Source organism: Babylonia areolata, chromosome 24, assembly GCF_041734735.1.
Source record: "Babylonia areolata isolate BAREFJ2019XMU chromosome 24, ASM4173473v1, whole genome shotgun sequence".
Classification (NCBI taxonomy): Eukaryota; Metazoa; Mollusca; class Gastropoda; order Neogastropoda; family Buccinidae; genus Babylonia; species Babylonia areolata.
In genome coordinates, this window is record NC_134899.1 from 22,486,527 (window position 1) to 22,491,526 (window position 5,000).

Below are 5,000 nucleotides of genomic sequence, written 5' to 3' on the forward strand. Positions count from 1 at the left end.
TGTGTGTGTGTGTGAAAGAGATAGACATAGACAGAGACAGATATGTATGATTTCTTATTAATGAGCGGGAAAGTCCTAAAGTCCTAAAATGGGAAAGTCCTACACAAATAAACTAGTAACAGCAGCAGCAGCAGCAGCAGTAGCGTCATAATCATTAATATCATCATCATCATCATCATCATCACCACCATCAGTAGTAGTAGTGGTGGTATCAATATCAGCATCATTGTTACATAAATAAATGAATGAATAAATCAATAAATAAATAATTGAATGAATAGATAAACAGATAAATAATTGAATGAATAAATAAATAGATAAATAAATAGATAAGTAAATAAATAAATAGATAAATAAGCAAATGAACAACCAAGCTTCACACTCAAAACCATTACACAAGGCGCCAAGCAAGTAGAATGGTTTTCAAACAGAAACAAATACTGTTCAATGTGTTATGCGCCATGTGAGGGCCAAAAACCCCTGCTTTCCACATTCCGCACGACCAGAAGAAGTGTGACCCTGAAGACAAGAAGACAAAGATCGCCTTGTGGAAACTGTTCCTGTCCCTCACCCCCAAAGGACCGCGGCTGTGTTCGGCACGCCACGTGACCGTCACCACGTGACCGGAAGCTGCTCTCCGCTGATCTGTGTGGAAACATCAGCCCAGGGGAAAGGTCAACAGACGGAGAGAAAAATATGTCGTAGGGCATGCAACTGAAGATAGACGACATTTTGAAAGTGTGGGTAGGTGGAGAAACAGAGCCAGAGAGAGAGGGAATGTGGGCTGGGGGAGGGGGGGTGAAGGAGAGAGGGAGTGAATGAGAAAGTAAGAGACGGAGAGATAATGAGACAAAGACAGAGACACAGATAGACACAAAGAGAGACAGAGACGCATGCGGAGACAGAGAGATAGAACCAGGCGTGTTGGTGAGAGTGAGAGACAGACAGACAGACAGATAGACCGATACACAGACAGATACACAGACACACAGACAGACGTGTTGGGAAGGAAGTGAGAAAGGGAGAATGAAAGAGAGGGATGGGAAGGGAGGAAGAGAGACGTAAAGAGAGGGGTTTGGGGGGGGGGGGGGGGGGTAAGTTCGTACACGAGTGATACAGACATCCAGACAGAGGGAAAAGGAAATCAGGAAAACAGAAAGACAAATAGACAGATAGAAAGAGTGCGTCGGAGACAGACAGACAGACAGACAGACCATCTAACACATATGCAGAGATGTTGGAAAGAAAAAGAGCAAAAGATAGAACAAGACAAGATCTCAGAATCTTTTTTTCAAGAGGCATAAACAGACAGAGAAGATGAGAGACGGAGAGACAGACAGACAGACAGACAAAAGAAACAATACAACACCACACAGAACTGTCACATAACAAACAGCTTGTAAATATAACAGCAATCAAATGAATCATTGTAACTTACAGACGCATCAACAGAATCACTGAGTACTTAAGACACGGCATTGACAACAGCAGGACAAAGCCAGCTAGTCTGTTTAAGAAACGTAGGACTATTGTATTGCGTTGTATTCTATTCTATTCTATTCTATTCTATTCTATTCTATTGTCACAACAGATTCTTCTGTGTGAAATTCGGGCTGCACTCCCCAAGGAGAGCTCGCGTCGTCAAAGTGCAATGCCATCCATATTTTCCTTATCTTTTGTTTCTGTCTGCAAGTGTATCTGTTTGGCTCACTGTCTAGGTGGATTTTTCTTCTTCTTTTTTTCTTTCTTCTTCCTCCCCCCCCCCACCCCCACCCCCCCAGGAACAACCTTTTTTGTTGCCATGAGTTCTTTTTACGTGCGCCACGTGCATGTCGTGTGTACACCGGTCCTCGGTTAATCGCGGTCTCATCCGAAGGACTAGCACCCAGACCACCACTCAAGGTCTAGTGAAGACAGGAGTGAAAAAATCAGTCTCTATATGGGGACTCGAACCTGCGGACACTCGTTTCCTTGTCGCGCGTGTTATCTCTGGGCCACCGCTCCAAGTTGTCTCTCAAAAAATTGGTAGGTGTGTGACACTCAATGTCAACATCAACGTGCAAACATAATGATGTATGTCAGCAGAAGTGCACGAACATGGTTCCCGCCTGTATGTAGGGTCAGGCACCCACCCCGTGTACCATCAAACTGTCCTGTCTGTGATACGATGGGGGACCTTGGTGGTTGGCTCAGCGACAAAGACCACAATTGGATGACAAGTACGGAGTTTAAAACCTAATACCTACCGGGGATATAACAGTAGAAAGAGATGTTTTAAGTCGTGAATCAATAACCAGAGCCATTAGTCCAAAACTGAGAAAGTTGTCTGTATATACCATTCTACATCAAATGTGTGAATTTTCAGCCTTCAAAATATACTTCCCTTCTTTTGACGGTGTCGTTAATGATGACACTACCGACATTTTGTATTTGTATTGTATTTGTATTTCTTTTAATCACAACAGATTTCTCTGTGTGAAATTCGGGCTGCTTTCCCCAGGGAGAGCGCGTCGCTACACCACAGAGCCACCCTTTTTTTTTCTTTTTTCTTTTTGTACTTTTTTCCTGCGTGCAGTTTTATTTGTTTTTCCTATCGCCAGGAACAACCCTTTTGTTGCCGTGGGTTCTTTTACGTGCGCTAAGTGCATGCTGCACATGAGACCTCGGCTTATCGTTTCATCCCAATGACTAGCGTCCAGACCACTACTCAAGGTCTAGTGGAGGGGGAGAAAATATCGGCGGCTGAGCCGTGATTCGAACCAGCACGCTCACATTCTCTCGCTTCCTAGGCGGACGCTACATAATTGCTACGTCCTACAGCACGCAAGGGGTCTTAACGACCTGTCAGGTCTTAAGGTCAGGTTCCATGCTTTCGCCAGACTTAAGACCGGAGGTACTGGCATCACGAGACAGTCTTGGAGGAGGGTTTAGACAGTTCTGTGGTTTCGTGTCGGCCAGTGCCGTTTGACAGCGTGGTTGATGTTACAGTAATTCAGAGCGTTCGGTCGGCTGGTTTCGCGGCCTTATCACGAAGGTGTGACATTGTGAAGGCATATCAGGCTGTTGATTTCCACATGGTTATTGCAGTGGTGACTGGGTCGTGGCTTTTTTTTTTTTTTTTTTTTTTTTTTTTTTTGCTTTTTTTCCCCCACTTAATCACTACCTTTGTCACGACGCTTCTAATTGATTAGAGGTAATGTGATAAGTTCTCATTCAGTTGTTTTGTCCATTTTCCCAAGTTATCTAACCAGGTGTGCTGTACTTGGAGAGACGGAAGACTCTAAACTAAAGACTAAAAAGGAAAAGGGAAACGGTGTCAGCTGCAACATCAACAACAACAATAACAACATCACAACAACAACAATAGCAACAAAAAAACAGCAACAATAACAACAATAGAAGCAGCAGCAGCAGAACAACAACAACAATAATAACATCACAACAACAACAATAGCAACAGAACAACAACAATAACAACATCACAACAACAAAAATAGCAACAGAGCGACAGCAACAATAAAACAATAGAAGCAGCAGAACAACAATAGCAACAACAGTAATAACAACAACGCAAACGTTGACGACAGCTACAGCATTAACAAGAAAATAACTACAAAGCGATTCGACAACAGCAGCGATCACGAGAGTTGTCATGATGACTGTTTTATTCGTCGCTGTCTGAGTGTTTGTTTGACTCGTTTGTTTGTTTGTTTGTTAAATGGGAGGGGGTAGTGGGGAGGTCTAGGGGAATATGTGGGGCGGGGGGGGGGGGGGGGGGGACGGAATGAGGTGGGTATCCCTTTATTTTGTGCCGTGCAGGTCCTGTGATGAAGTACACAGATTGCTACACCAATGGTCATCAGATGTTTCTTTATTGAATCTGGCATTATTCTATTCTATTCTATTTTGTTTTGTTTTTGATTTTCATGTCATCTATTTTCCATGATTGCTTGGAGGGGGCGCGGTGGGGAGGGTGGGGACGGGGGTGGGGTTGCGAAAGGGTTTGAAAGAATCAGAGTTGTGAACAGAACGTCTGCCGCACAACATGGCCAGGCAAGTCGGCATGAAAGGGGCTCTCCCACGATCTGAGCGTCACTCGGAGTTACTGTTCGTGAAGGCGGGCATAATGGCATGGACGGCGCAGGTAAACCGTGATTCTCTTTACAAGAGAGCTTTCGTGGGGAAACAGAATCTATAGAAGCTCCACGCAGTGTCACAGGTGCAAGCACGAAAGCGCACAATACGTGTTGCGAGAGGCAGACAGACAGCTCATACTTCAGGATAACGTCAGAGAGGGTCACAGACAGAGGGGAGAGACAGACAGACAGTCAAACAGACAGACAGGCATCTGGGCATGCGAAGAGTTTGGCACAGACCGAGGCAGATGCAAACAGAATCGAAGCAGAGAGAGGTGTGACATGATTTGGTGTTGTGAGTGTCAGGAAACAGACAGAGAGAAACAAAATAGGAAAAGAGAAGGGTGACAAGATTAGGTGTTGAAAGAAAACATCGGATGGGGAAGAGAGACAGACAGACAGACAGACAGACAGATATAGAGAGAGACACTGAGAGAGACAGACAGAGGCAGAGAGAGACAGAGAAACAGAGAGAGAGAGAGAGAAATGAATGAATTTTGTTTTCTTAGGAGAGCGAGAAAAAAAAACAGAGAGAGACACACAGGGACAAAGTTGGAGAGACAGATACACAGAAACACCCAGAGAGAGAGAGAGACAGAGACAGAAAGGAGACAGAAAGAAGGAACAACGAAAAATGGACCGACTAAAACAATTAGAAAATTTCAGAAGAGCTCAACACGCTTTAATGAAGGAAGCAAATGTGATTGGCGCCAATTCCAGGCCCCCCAGGAGCCAGCCTGTCAGCTGTGGGCTGTCCTCATCCTCCTGGCCAATATTCCCCATGCACGTGAATCCCCATCCCCACTCCTCACTCCCCACCCCTCAACCCCCAAAACTGAACACGTCACCTCGGTGAGAACATTC